This window comes from Clupea harengus, chromosome 24 (assembly GCF_900700415.2).
Source record: "Clupea harengus chromosome 24, Ch_v2.0.2, whole genome shotgun sequence".
NCBI lineage: Eukaryota > Metazoa > Chordata > Actinopteri > Clupeiformes > Clupeidae > Clupea > Clupea harengus.
This window is the reverse complement of record NC_045175.1, coordinates 2,055,831-2,071,630: the sequence shown is the minus strand read 5'-3', so window position 1 is coordinate 2,071,630 and position 15,800 is coordinate 2,055,831. Positions and strand designations below refer to the sequence as shown.

At 39.5% G+C, this 15,800-nt stretch overlaps 1 long non-coding RNA gene across 1 annotated transcript; it reads right to left on the bottom strand.

Moving 5' to 3' along the window:
* Nucleotides 1–7,426: 7,426 nt before the first annotated feature.
* On the bottom strand, nucleotides 7,427–8,629 carry LOC122128777. Its single transcript, XR_006151602.1, has 3 exons — nucleotides 8,582–8,629; nucleotides 7,864–7,930; nucleotides 7,427–7,567 (listed from the first exon to the last, which is right to left on the bottom strand). It is a non-coding gene; the product is annotated as an uncharacterized LOC122128777 (long non-coding RNA).
* Nucleotides 8,630–15,800: the final 7,171 nt, after the last annotated feature.

Sequence of the window (15,800 nt, the reverse complement as noted above, 5' to 3'; positions counted from 1 at the left end):
TTTTAGATGGTTCAGGTCCTGATGATTAGCCCAGCGTGGAGAGTCGATGAGGTTGTTGGAATCCCGGACACGAGCCCCCAAATATGATAGGTGAAAATTCACCCTAGTTACCTCAGGACTCCGGAGCTGCATATAAGTATATTTATTAGACAAACAACAATTGCAATTGGGCTCACTCACAAAACAAGGATGAAAGTGAAGCAATCATAAACACATCGCACAAGGTTTATATAGACAGAAGTTGAGCGTTCAGCAGGGAAAACCACGTGGTGGATTTCTGATGTCCGAGGCAAGGATGAAAGTTTTGCAAGGTCGGAAGAAGCACAGTTCGAACCTTCTTATCACCTCTGGTCTAAACATGCTCTTGTACATGTGCAGACTAAGTGGCACCTAATATTCTAAGTTACACACACGCAGAAACACAGAAAAGCCATGTTCCTGCTTACATAAGTACATGATTCATATAAGGTAATTAATAATACAAGGCACTTGATTATTATATTCTTAAGTCATTAACAGTGTTTGGAAATTATCTCCATCAAAATGCCTATCACATGACTGATCAAAATAATGTTTTTACTTATTATTTTTTGTCATAATAAGAATAAAATGAACTTGTCTAACAATGTGGTGTGCTGTGTGTGTGTGTGTGTGTGTGTGTGTGTGTGTAAATGGGTTTGACGAAATGATGATCTGTGGTTATGTGAGAGAGTGTGTGTGTGTGTGTGTGTGTGCGTGTGCAGCGCAGAGCAGAGCAGAGCAGAGCGGAGCAGAACAGAACAGAGCGTCACATCAGAGTCGTGATACAGCGGTGATGACGCATTTCTTCCACTTCGTCCTCACGCTTCCTCCCTGGTTCAGCAGATCCCTCTCTCTATGCACTTCTCATCTCTCCGTTCATCTTCACACATCTGAAACAGGAATGGATACAATATTAGAAAAAAGGCATCTCGGTCCACAACACTGGTGCCAGAACATTCTACTGTGCTGCTATTGGCTGCTGCAAACCACACATCAGCCTCTTCACGCCATCCAAGAAGCTCTGAGCAAGAGCAGCTTTGAGAAAGCCATTAATACACTGAAATATGCAAAAAATCTGTATATGGGTGTGTCTGTTTAAGTATACTATTTTCAGACTGTGGAAGTGTGTGTGTGTGTGTGTGTGTGTGTGTGTGTACAAGCTTAAAAAGTGTATGTTTGTGTATGTATGTGTGTATGTATGTATGTATGTATGTACAGTATGTATGTATGTATGTATGTATGTATGTATGTATGTATGTATGTATGTATGTATGTATGTATGTACTGTATGTATATATCCTCTGGTGTATTATTGATGTCCTCTGGTGTGAGTGTTTGTGTGTGTTTGGGTTTGCATGTGTGTATTTGTGCATGTCTGCCTGTATCCCCTGGTGTGTGTGTGTGTGTGTGTGTGTGTGTGTGTGTGTGTGTGTGTGTGTGTGTGTGTGTGTGTGTGTGTGTGTGTGTGTGTATGTTTGCCTGCCTGTGTCCTCTGGTATGAGTGTGCATGCGTGGAGGTAAGCAGTGACCTGTTAGTAGGGCTCGTTGTACTGGTAGGGCATGCTGGGGGGATAGTCATCAATCATATCACCCTCCATGGGCATGCCATTCATGGGCATATCCTCAGGATAGCCGCCGTATCCGGTGTCCACCTCTGTGGAACAAAACACAACACTGGTCAGTGAATCTTATGGTAGCAATGTGTGGCAATGTGTACACAGTGCATTGTGGGAAATGTTGTCTGGAAACATAGGCAACAAGAGGAACACTCATGAGGAACGTCCATCTGTGCGGCCTTGTGTGCCACAAGGGTCAAAGGTCAGAACAAAAGGTCAGGTCTCCTGCAGCCAAGTTAGCTGGTGTACAAATTCACCTCCATTTCACTGAACACAAACCTGTTAGTGTCGAGCCTTACAGCTATGACTGACTACCCTAAAAAGCTATTAAATAGAGCTGACTTGTGGTGGGCTGCTTCTTCCACAAGGGGGAGCAGTGCTTACCATATCATATGCGGCAGGTCGTTCTGGTCAGTGTCTCTTAGGGTGACAATGTGTGTGCAGTGCATTGTGGGAAATGTAGTTCTGGAAACAGGCATCATCTGTTTTATTTATTCTCTCAACAGTAATAATGTTCACTCATTACAAGTTGGTGTACAAGCACATCAGGCACCTGCATGAAAAGTTTTTCTTTCTTTTTTTCATGTTGATGCTTAGTTTAACACAACTGATTATAGTGTATGGTATGAGGGGTAAATGAATAATCAACACAACTTCCTGTTTTTCTAAATTCATTCAATCCATCCTTCCATGCCCAGTGTGCTCATAGTAAGTGCCTTTGGGAATCATTTTCAGACCATATGATGATGGGGAAGTGTTTGTGTCAGTCATTGGGCATTTCATAACAAGAACAAGTTTGTGGAGTTTAACCTTCAGTGTTTTTCACTGATATTACACTGGTAGTGTTAGTTGTGACAGTTATATCAGAGTTGTTTGTTTTGTTTGTGTTTTCTTTTCTGTTTTCAATATTTGTTTTAGGTGTTTGTGTCAGACGCTACCTGTTTGTGTTGCCACTGAAGTGATTTATGTTGTGTTGCTTTGTGTTAATAGGCCTATGCTTGTATATATTTTTTCCATCTTGTCCATGTACCAATAAGAATTTTCTTTATTGTGTGAGGGGTTTATCACCACCTTCCCACCATATAAACACTCAGAGGTGTGCCCTATCTCACAATCTTCCTGGATCCGCTCCTAAATTGAATTGGTTCTTCTTTGGCCCATGCTACACCCATCCACCAAGTGTAATAGAAATCGGGCAGGTAGTTTTTACATATTCCTGCTGACAGAGAGACAAAAAAATAATCCAAGAAACGACGGAGGTAAATATGATCCTCCATTGAGTGAAGAAAGGCTGAAGTATGAGGAACACACAGTGTGATAAAATAGTCTTTTATTTTTCTTAAATCAGATTGTTAGACTATAGCTGTACATTTTTCAGGTCAGGTTTCTACACAGCTCAAGCCCTGTTAAAGGCTTGAATGTATACATTCTTAAATATATGTCTTCTATAAGGGAAAGGTTACTTGCAAAAGGTTTAAATCCAAAAAGGGTGTATTATAATGCAAAAAGGCAGTGCTTCAAGAAGCTACTAACCACATAGCTATTATAAAGAACTAAGTCCTAGCAGCGAGAGGCGAAGCTATATTAGCAACGCAACACAAAAGCGGCTTGAGAGCCGCAGGAGATACACCTCAACACTCGCACTAGACAAAGACAGGAAACTCTAACGACCCGATGAGGGCCAGAGAAACTAGCTAGGTATTTAAACCCTGGCTAATTGAGACTAAGTGGCAACCATACAAACAGTGTTTAATTACAAACAGGTGAATGACACACAATGGGTAACAGGTGAATGACACAAATCACAACTAATGCACATGTGTGCGAAAACAAGTCCGTTATCTTGTCCCTTGGCCACCAGAGGCCACCAATGTGCCAAATCGTGGCAATCGCCGCCCGAAGTCCTGACAGAAAAGGTTACTTTCATTTTCTCTTGAGCATTTGTAGAACAATGACATTCTCCAACTGATCATACAGTATGATACAGCAATTAAATACAAGGTTGTTAAACAAAATACCAATAATGAAAATCTTAGAGTGTGTAAAGTTCTTCTTCATGCTTACCAAAATAGAAACAGTTTGTGTTACTTGAGTAAATCCAATGTATTGTCTATGTCTTTCAATTTCTAAGTTCTCAGCTTTAAGGTATTATGTAAATGTTGAGTTTAAAGGCCATTTTTTCAGATTCTGTAAATATTTTAGAAAATGAAGTTGCTTCCGTCCATGATGTTTACTTATCCTCTCTTATCTGTGAGATGAGGTGGTTTGGGATGTTTCTCAATGTAACATGTAATAGGGGGATCAGTGAGGAATTTAAGGAATATCTAACATCTGAGGAATATCTGATATTTGTGTATATAAAATAAAACAGTTCAAAGTCATGATTTTCTACTATGGAACACAAACACACACACACACATCTGCTTTTTGGCAGTAACAACATAGAAACAAAGAAATTTACACTAACAAATTTCACATTAAAAGTTATACTAAAAAGGATTTCTTGTAAGGACTGAGCGTGTCTTATTCTGATGGACAGCTATGATCACCTGAGGGTAATTCTGGTCTGCTGTTTCACGGGCCTGTCAGGGTTTGATGACTGCACTGTAGATCACGTCAATCTCAGCTCTGTGAACACACATCATGCAGCACTTACTGTTACACCTCTAGTCTGAGGAATAAGGGTTGGATTGTGACTGAAAGCAGGAACATTTTCAGTATGATATGTGAGAGGTGACTACATTGCTGTAATTTGGCTACTGAGCATTCAGACAGCAGAAATGCCCACCTGGTGGCAGAACTCCCTCTAAGTAACTGGACCGATGAGTAGGTAACATCATTGTCCAGCGTGGAGGTTTGAGGCTTCTGGACGGTGGCGTAAAGTGGTACTTCCTCTGTTTTGGAGCGATTGATGCGAACGCTGGCATACTGAACGTCGTTTTGATCAGGTGTGGGCATTCTCTGTGCGGGGTCAGAGGTCGTGGCCCTTGCTGTGACAGTGCTGTAAACGAGACCTGAGTCGTTCTGATCGGGAAAGAGAATAGATTACATCATGAATGATGCAGAGGTGAATGGACAATACAACGCAATGGTGACATACAACTCTGATTTCAGGTGCAAGAGTTCCTAAGGTTATTTAGGCTTGGCTGGTGCCAGATATTCCATATGGGGAGATACGTACAAATGTAATCATTGCAGAACAGAATACAGCTAAGGAATTTGAGCACCAAGTTCCTCACCTGTATGTCAGTAATTGTATTCCTTGTATCTGCAGTAATTTCAGCATTCTGCTTCCTGTTTTGTAGATGGGACATTCGCATGTATAGGTGATGTTAGAGAGTTAAAGTTGTATGAATTCATATAAATAAATAATATGCATTTATCATACATGGTATCCCTGTTTTTGCACAAAATTGTTTCAGAGGAAGCAAACTTCACTGAATCACCTTAAGCACACAATTCCAAGTAACAGCAGGACAGCAAGAATGATGAATGTGGTGATAATAGCTGGTAGGATGATGCCAGCCACTTCTACGGGTAAATTAAAATCTTGATGATGAAACAGTAAATACATGCAACAATAATCAACAGTGCTGTAAGTGATACTTTGCAGGAAAAGCAAACTGGCTTTACATTCTGAATGCCATCATGTGGCAAGATGATGACAACAGTCAAAGCTGTTTCAAATCTCCTCCTTCTAATCATCAATGCAAGCATTAAATCACATCAAAATTTTCACCAAAATTTTGTAAACAAACAGTGGAATTTTCACAGGCAGAGATACATTTTAGTATTCTCATAAAACTAGACGACACTGACCTTCTGTTGGAACTGCAAGTCCAGTAGAGGTCTGAGAGCCAACTTCATTATCTGCCTCACAGTAGTAAAGTCCACTGGAATCAGAGGTCACATTGAAGCTGATGCTGTCCCCTGTGCCCCTAATAAGAGATTCAGCTCCAGTCCTCATATACCAGGTGTAGTTGTGCACTGGTGGGTTGGCATCACTGCTGCAGGTCAGAGTCACAGAACTGCCCTCCGCTATTTCCCCAGGACTGATGGACACTGAGACATTCTTTGGCTTGTCTGTTAAAATGTATGCAAGTTTTATCTTAATAAATAAGTAAAGAAAGCACGTAACATATGAAGACATTTCATTGATGTGTTTGATTTCTGTAGCAGTGAGACCATATAGACCTATAAATAAACAACAAGACACAATATATTTTATATGCACTACGTTTTTAACCATATTTGTACACAACTGTACACGTTTACAGTCAGTTGTAGTAACTTACATCGGACTTTGAGAAACACATCAGTGGAAAAGAGACTCTCGTGTCTTCTAACAGCACAGGAGTAACTGCCCACATCCTCACTGCTGACTGTGTTTAGAAGCAGCCTGTTGTCTCTGGTTGTGTGGTTCAAGGTCACAGGCTGTCCGTTCTTGTACCAGATGAAGGTGGGGTTGTTACTCAGAATACAGGTTGTATTACAGGTGAGTGTCACTTTCTCTCCCTCTTTCACTGCTTCAGGAGTTATCAACACCTGCAGAACTGATGGATATATTATGTGTAGGGGGACGCAGTGCTACGTGTACACACATTTCATTATCAAAACAGTTAAAGGGCTTACCTGTTACAGTGATGTTGACTCCAGGTAATCCAGAGTATCCCTTCCCCTGTGCTGTAGTAAACCTGAAGGCATATTCTCCAGAGTGACTCTCTCTCATGTCTATCAGTCTCAGGGTACAACTATTCTCTTTATTCCTAACATACTCTGTGTGATTTTGATAGTCTTCTTCCAAACTTAGATCTACATCGAGACGGCTTGATTTCTGCTTGTTAAACCAGAAGGTTGTGCTGATGCGGTGATCCCTGGGATATCTGTAGTTGCAGGAAATATTCACAGATGAACCATTCAATGCACAGATGCTGTTAGATGAGTAGGTCACACCCCAACATTGTTCAGATGGAGCACCTATGGCCAGGTGTAAAAATTGGATATTAAACACTATAATTATCAGTGTAGACATTATGATAAGCATTATGAAAGGCATCTACCGTATATTATGTATGTGAAATACGAGTATTAAACACCATATCTATCAGCGTACACATGCACATTATGATTAGCATTATGAAAGGCATCTACGTATGTGGTTATCTGCATATAAAAAACAAGTTGCCTGAGTAACAGACTGTTTCATCTGCTGAATCTTGACATTCAGATCAAAGTATCCCATACATCTGACATGAAATAGTCATGTAATGTTCTTGAGTTACATCCCTACTCACACACTGCAGGGGAACGATGAGTCTCATAACCTCTCACAGCACAGGAGTAACTGTTCTGTTTAATGGGTCTGCTTGAGTCTAGTAGTATAGAGGCTGTGGTTTTGTCTTGTAGAGGCTGTCCATTCTTGTACCAGACATACTGAGTGTTAGAGCTCAAGCTGCAGGAGGTGCTGCAGGTCAGTTCAGTCCGATTCTGTTTCCCTACAACAGCACCCTCCTTCACCTGCAGGTCTGAGAAGAGAGGTTAGAAGTCAATGTGGCTTCAACCTTGAATATCATTTCAATTATGATCAGAAAAAATAAAACAAATTGTAAGTTGTATATGTTCATCATTACGTGTAACGGAGACTGTAACACCAGATCTGTCTGTTATCCAACCCCAGTGAAAGGTTGTGTAAAACTGAAAGTGATAAACACCAGCGTGATCATCTGAAAGTTTGTCTATTTTCAGACTGCAGTCAGGATAACCAGAGCTACTGTGTCCTCTGACTCTCCCTCTTTTCTCTTCATACCACTCTCCTCCTATATAATATCCAACCCCAGAATAGTGATATGTGCAGGGCAGGACCACTGATGCCCCTTTAAGGCCAAAGACTTGTGTGGAGGAGTAGGTCACACTCACTCCACACTGAACACCTGAAACACAGTCACAGAGTGAAGAGTCAATTTGGATAAAATATTGAAATGCCGAAAGCTTTGAGAAGAGTATCTTCCTGGCACTGATCAGGTATTGTAATTATAATTTCTGATGCCTGTGTGTGGGGAGTTTGGATATGTCAAATAAATATGTTAAAATAACACTGTTAGTATATCTTATGATATGATGTCAAATAATAGTATACATTTATTACATACACACATTTATACTTTCATAGTGTATATGCCATATCATCATAGCATATCTTGGAAGTATTACATTATGTCCACTGTACCTGGCAGCCTCACGATAAATACTGCAGTCAACATGAGCATGCTTTTAAAAACCATTTCTCACTTCCCCTGCAATAATAAAACATCACACACTCACACTGTTACATTTATATAGGCAGAGTTTAGAAAATGTATTGGATTTTGATTAACGAAGATACATTAAGAACATACAGGATCTTAAAGAGTTTAGGTTGCTGACTGGATATCCTTACTCTACTATTACTCTATTACTAGTATCAGTAGTGTTCAGTGTAACTTTCACACTCACATCAGAAAAGGTGGAAGCAACTACTACAGACTGGACTTTAGTTAGAATAGAGAGGAGTCTAGCATGCATGCTTACAGAAGAGTAAAGGACACCATAAATACAACAGTACAAAATGTATAAAAGAGAAAAAAAAAACTTTTAACTTTTAAGAAGAAAATGAATGTTGATAACGTTAATTGATATTTTCCTTTAAAATATGAGCAACAGTCTGACAATGTACATAACATGCTTTTAGTTGTCCTTCCAAAGTTGAATATACAGAGAGGGCACAGAGTTTAGAGTAGAAATGTCTCTACAAAAATGACATGGGTTTCTATCCATTCAGAAACAAACATGCTAACATTTGAATTCATGGTAAAATTAGTGAAACACCAGAATAGAAAAAAGAACTGTCTCTGAAATAAATGATCACTGTCAAAGTTATGACTATAAATGAATATAGAAGCACCTACCTTGTAAAGAAGTATGCCAAACTCTCACTAACGACAACTTCAACATGTAAAAAGGATGTGTGACTGTTGAAACAAAATGCTGATAAAATGCTTACCTCTTCGCGCTTTGGGTTTTTACTCACAGAGAAAAGAAGATGAGCATTGGGTCACGTACTCCAACTTCTTCTTCTGTGTATTTCCATCAGGGCAGAGGCTGGTGCAATCGCAACTGGGAGGAAGAACTCTTCACCCCCATGACGTGAGGTGTGGTGAGGCTGACTAGTGGTGCAGGGGACACAACCACAGCAACATGAAAAAAAAACACTGAATGTAACAAAGACTAAAGCATGTGTTCATTTAATGAGAGGGAGAACAAGAACAAATACATGTGTCACATAATAGTGCACAGAAGTATCAAAATAATCAAAACAAATATAGTGTGACAATTTGGTATGAATTGACTATGGATAAAGACAAGGCCAACCTCTTTCCCCCTTTATTGGTTATTGGAGTGGATGTTAAACACTCACTCTAATATAAGTAACAAGTAAAGGCAAATTTACACTTGACCATGTGCAATGTGTGTCCACAAAGCTACATATAAGTGAAATAAAATCAAACCAAGCACATTGAAAAAACACTAATGTAGTGACCTGATAAAGCATGGCTTATATTTGGACTAAAACAGCATAATGGTAAATGGAATACATATCTTGTACCTTTTTACTTCATATTCTATGAATTTGTCATGTTTAACTAATGTCTTTTTTGCTAGTGTTTCACACACTGTGTGTTTTTAGCCCTGTTCAGATATTTGCACGTCTGGTTTAAACCACACTGTTATGTTCCTGTTTCTATATAAAAAAAGAGGTGGTTTCTGTGTTTCTCTTTTTCTTCTTATCTCTCAAACTAGTCTGTCATTCTTCAGACCATTAGACAAATACGACATCTCAGATGATACAATAAATATATGTGGAACCCCTGCCCTGGCTTTTGTTCCTGTTTTAAAGATTAAATCATGTTTATGCATGTAACCACATTTCTGGATGGTAGGCTGCAGTGTCAGTAGACATTTTTCTTTATGCCGATATAAACATTGTCATGTTATGAACCCCTGACGACTAACAGGTCTGTGTGTTGTTTAAACACACAATGACTGTTAGCCACCAAGCATAGCTACCAGCTTTCCTACTTTTTGCCCATGTTAGCTCCAGATTAGCTAGCTAGATTAATTTGCACCTAGATGTGAAATGTCATATCCTCCATCACCAGTAGATGGCAGCACCAATTAGGGGGGAAGTGTATTGCTCTCAGAAACAACAGCATTCCAATAATGTATCATCCTGATGATGTTGGCATTGTAGAAGTGAATTGAGTGTCAGTAGCAATCAACTAGCATTGAGACATTCTGGTGCAATAAGCCAAAGCAGAACACGTGATCCAAAATATACACACAGACAAGTTATATTTCTGATACGTTACATCTGTCATGTTTTCTTATGCTATTGAAAAATTACTGCACTGTATTTTATGTTCACAAAAACATTTTTGGATCCCTGTCATTGGAAAATACATGTCCAAAAGACATGGAACCCCAAAGACATGGAACCCCAACTAAATGCCACTTTTAGGATCTATGCTGTCTTTATGCTACAGCACTTATGAATGTTGGATAAATGTATTTTATTTGATCTGTACACAAGGTTAATTTGCTATAGTAATGGGGAAGAATCTAGTATTATTTTGAACTGACAGCTTTGTTGTGTCAGAGTATTCCGCCCCCTTTAAGGCCCCATAAATATAAAGACCACTCGCCCCTCAACAAATGACATTTACAACATCATGCACACAACATCCTTATTTTATTAAGATACAGAGAGTCCTTTTATTTTAAATATCAGCATGAAGTACTATTGAGAGGATCTCACAGATCAATATATTTGATTGCTGATAACAGGTACCACAGAATATGACGGTAGATGTGTTTATGATGGTAGATCCTGAATCACTGTATTAGGTTTACTTTGGTTATATTTGAATCATCTATGTATGTGTAATGTCATTATTTTAGGGTAGTATTTTGCTGAGATTAGTTTGGGCTTTCTCTCTTTCGCTGTCCCATCTCTGTCTCTCCATCTCTCTCTCTCACACTTTTTCTCGGTCTCTCCATCTCTGTCTCTCTTTTTCTCTTTTTCTCTGTCCCATCTCTGTGTCTCCATCTCTCAGTCGGTATAAGCAGCTGGAGTCTGCACTGGAGTCGTCTCTGAAGAGGTCAGGGTTTTTCCTGCATAGAGAAAATTTGGGCGCGCGCCTAAGCCGTTTTCCCGAGCGCCTACAACAAATCGCGAGCGCCTAAGGCAAAAAAAAAAGTCCGCGATAAAAAATAAAAATAAAAAAAAGCTGTCATTCATGGCGCAATTCAGCTTAATAGTGTTTTGAGCCCTCACCGTCGACTTCAAGGGCGCATCCCACCTCCCTCCCCCTGAGCCAATCATTGAACAGAGGCTGCTCCAAGCTTGCCAGTTTAGAGAAGACGTTGGTTTGGATTTGAGATTTGAGCAAGCAACTTAATGTAGCTAGCTTTTAGCTGTTTTAAACCAAGGGACTTTACTTCAAAAATGTTGTTTTCAACCTGCTTACAAATCTGGTTAAAACAACTAGTGATGGTGTTTTAGAATAATATTAATGCCATATACAATAACTGACTTTATGTTAACACCACTAATTAATGTTAGCTGTCTTAATTATTTAGCGCAATGCTAGCATGCATCTACCGTAATTCGATATTTAACCAAGGTAGCCTATTGTAGCTACTGCAAAATATTGATCGCGACCTGTTTACAAATCTGGTTAAAAAGATAAAGGTGAGCTGTTATTTATAGATATGAATTATTTCTCATGCATCTAATGGCTTACAGCTACCTGTAAAGCATCTAAACGTACAGAGTAAGGGAGGTTGACTGCTAAATACAGTACATTAAGGCAGCCACCAGTCTTTGGATAGCTCTCATTAGTGAGTTATTGTATATGGCATTAATATTCTAACCATCACACATAGGATATATAGGTACACAAACACACTGCTTAAATAAAACACTAAGCCTACAGTATTTTTTTAAGATATTGTAGGCAACTGCTAGCTAGCTAGATAATGTCAGCAACTGCTAGCTAGCTGCTTGCTCAAATTCAAACCAACGTCTTCTCTAAACTGGCAAGCTAGGAGCAGCCTCTGTTCAATGATTGGCAATTCATCACGCGTGCAATGCATGTAAGCGAATATGGTCTCAATAGTATGTTTCAAGTATAGGCTACAGCCGAAACCTCGTTATGTTTTGATCAATAGTAATCGAGTTGATAAGCGTGTCTTGTCTAAACAATACGCAACTGTGAGGTGCGCGAATGGACAGAGCAGCCAGCTGCCAATCAGTCAACTTGCGTATGCATCCTGACTTCATCAGTCGGCGCTGATTTTGAGCATAACATTCTATTTTCAGTATTCATGGCTTTCAATGTATTAAAATATCTGCTATGTTGAGGACATACACAGGTGTAGGCTATTATTTGATTTGTCTACCCGTTTGAACGAGTACCAGTAGACCGCGGGGCCTCGGGAGAGGCAGACAACCGCATTGGTTTATCAATGAAAGCTCAGCTCGTTCGGAGGAGAGCGGATAGATTTGTGTTGCATCTCGAATATAATAACATTAATATTATCATTGATAAATAAACCGGTGCGGTTGTAAACTGTCGTTCCGCTGCGAGGGCCAGCCCGACGTGCACGAATACACCTGTACAAATGCAAATTAAATGTCCACTCAAAATGCTGACAAAAGTTTGATTTCCAACGCAGCCTCCATTGGTGGGCCAATAGAAGTTAAACACACTATTAAACATATTTGTGGACAGTTTTAATAATAAAAACAAAAAGAATGATATGTAGGTTTGTATAATAAAAATGAATAGTAATAATAGATAAACTTGAATTTCATAATTTGTGTGTTACATTTCTGACCACTGGTTAGTTCTAGATTTTATTGATATACATTTCAGTAGTTTGCATATGTAGAGGTAAACCTTGATAATCTTTGAACCATATATGATAGCACCATGGGGCTTGGACTACTGTCAATCTATTAGCCTATCTATTTTAATCTAAAGTGTAAGCAAAATGATTTCCTGAAGCATATCCTCCATTATTTATGAAATGGTAACATGTAAGCTAATAAGGTGACATGGTAAGACCGACTGTGCGCGCGTAGCGCGCAATTTTTTTTTTTGAGCACCGAAGACCCATTTTGACCCAGGAAAAACCCTGGAGGTGTGTGGAGATTAAAGAGGAGAAGATGGCCGTCTACAGGAGTCCTCCAGCCTCAACCAGCAGCTGCAGCAGGAGCGCCGCTCAGTAAGCCTCACACCTGCAGACATACACACACACACACACACACACACACACACACACACACACACACACACTCCAGTCAGATATTGTCTCAAAATAATGCCTCACAACACTAATAGGCCTTTCATCTCCTTTTGACTACATTACTGTAATTTTATCCTCAGTCTGAAGATCTTTATATTCCATAGATTTTTTTCTTCTTCTATACTCTAGGCTGAAAGGTAAACTGTTTATTTTGTAAAACAGAAGAGAGGAAGACGAACATGGTATGTAGAAAATGTTGGGCTTCTCGTCACCAAAGGTTTATGCTGGAATACTCTCCCCTCACTGTTAATCCCAGAGCTGCACTCCACATCTATCACAACAATATCCAGACTTTTAGCTCTAATCCTGTGATCCCAGCAGGCTGAGATGGTCAGCTACACCTAAGGGATTTACTTAGCCAAGCGTCATAAGCATACGATCAGATCAGACACAAAAATTCGGCACTAAATTGCTAATGTGATTGTATGAATTTCAAAATGTGAAGTCGGTGTAGTCAGTGTGATATGGAGAGAGGTGTAAAAAGTACTGAAATGTTGTACTCAAGTAAAAGTACAATTACTTTGATGAAATTTTACTTAAGTACAAGTAAAATTACCCATCTAAAAATCTACTCAAGTAAAAGTAAAAAGTAGTTAATTTAAAATGTACTTTAAGTAAAAGTTACTTAGTTACTTTCAACAACTTGATGGGGGCCGCTCCTATATAGTGCAAAAAAGGACAAGGGGTCATAAATCCAATACAAAAACTAGTTATTTTTTATTAAAGGAGAATCTTTAGAAATATAAGTGCAATGACATTAAACATGTCAAACATTAAACATGTCAACACAACATTTAAGAACTTTTGGGAGGACATGTCAAGACATGACAGCTAAAATAAAAAGTTAAAATACCGCTGCCCCACTTAAACTTTGGTTACTTTACTTGTGTCCACCTTTAGAGCATTAGTCTACAAACTTCTTGTTGAGTTTGAGCAGCAGCTGATTTTCAAGATGAGTAGAGTTCATCCGGGCTAGCTTTGCATTGAACAGCAATCCAGCACAGCTGAAGAGTCGCTCGCAGGCGGCCGAGGCAGGTAGGCCAGTATTGAGTTTCAGGGACAGTTTTTTGATATTCTGAAAGGCGTTCAGCAGATCCATATTGACTGAGACACAGGCTAGGTACCCTTCTAACTCCCCTGTACCTTCTGACCTTCTGGACTTCATTGAGGAAAATAAATCATCTTCATCTGATGAATGTTGTCCAACTTGCTCCAGCCTCCAACATCCGGTCAAGATGTTGTCTGACATAAACTAGACCTGTAGAATGACAAACAACATTTCTGACAATTAAGTATTGAGCTGCCATCAAGATTCAAGAGTGCATCATAACACAGAAATAGCTATAAATAGCTACTTGAGATGACAGACCTACACTATACAGAATTATAGCATTATTTTCTATTTCTACATGCATCACAATTCATAATCCTCAATTCTTGCTAACCGGGACCCCTTAGCATGAACATGAAAGACGTGCACGTTGCAAAGCCACCACTTATCGTTATCAATATCTGACTAAACATCGTGATAAATTGCAGATAACGACATACACATTGACTTGTCCAACTGTCTGAAAACGATGGTGTGCGCATTCACATTGTTCTGTTTCAAGGCATGGGAGGCAGCCAAATGATTAGCCTAATATCAGTTTCTGTGGTGTATTCCATTGCTGATGACTGATCTGCAGTTTTTAACACAATATGAGAGACTGAACATAATAATTCTATGACCTGAAACGAATGGAAGACAGGAATGGTATTATTAGTCTATTGGATAACCGCTGTCGACGTTAGCATACTCAGGTCGGTTGCAAGTGCTAGCCAAAATTAGGCTACTACCTACTAGTGCCATGAAACGCATATTTTGCTTAATGGAGCAAAGCTAACTAAATGACAAAAACGCTGTCTGAACTACTAATGGAAAGGGACAAATACTGTACTTACCAACACATGCTTGCGCAGGTTTGAAGATGAATTTGTATAAGCAGAAAGTTCTGACTGACGGATTAGGCACAGTTTACACAGCATATAGCTGTTGCCTCTTTTACGTTGGAAGGCAAACTGCTTGCTGAGATGTGGCCACGGGTTTTCTTCATCTTCTTTAATTTCAACTGGCGGAAAGTTTGGTGCTTCAGCTTGTTGGTGGTCCGCAGCTTGTTGGTAGTCCGCACTATCATCTTCCTCCATATCTATCTCTCGTGACTCGGCACCGTACTGGCACCTTGCATCGACTCCATCATTCACTCTATGCAGCATCCACCACTGCAGTGAGCATTGTGGTGCGCGATTCCTGCCTTGAACTATGTTTTTTTTTTTTTTACTCAGTAACGGATGTAATTTCCAATGTAGCGAAGTACAATACTTCAGTCAAAATCTACTTAAGTAAAAGTAAAATTACCGATTTAAAAAACTACTTAAAAATTACAAAGTACACAAAAAAACTACTCAATTACAGTAACGTGAGTAAAAGTAATTCGTTACTTTACACCTCTGGAGAGCCAGTAGGTCACTCGTGAGCTGTTCAGGGTTAAGGACCGCCTCATCGAGATGGACAGGAACATGAGTGGGCACACACTCACACACCCACACACACACACACACACACACACACACACACACACACACACGTACATATACACATGCTGCTGCAGCTGTACTGCTGTTATGAGTAATATGTTTAAATACATAATTTTTGGTTCCATCAACAGCTTTGAATAACAGTAACGTCATTGACCCCCTCTCTTACCCCTCTCCTCC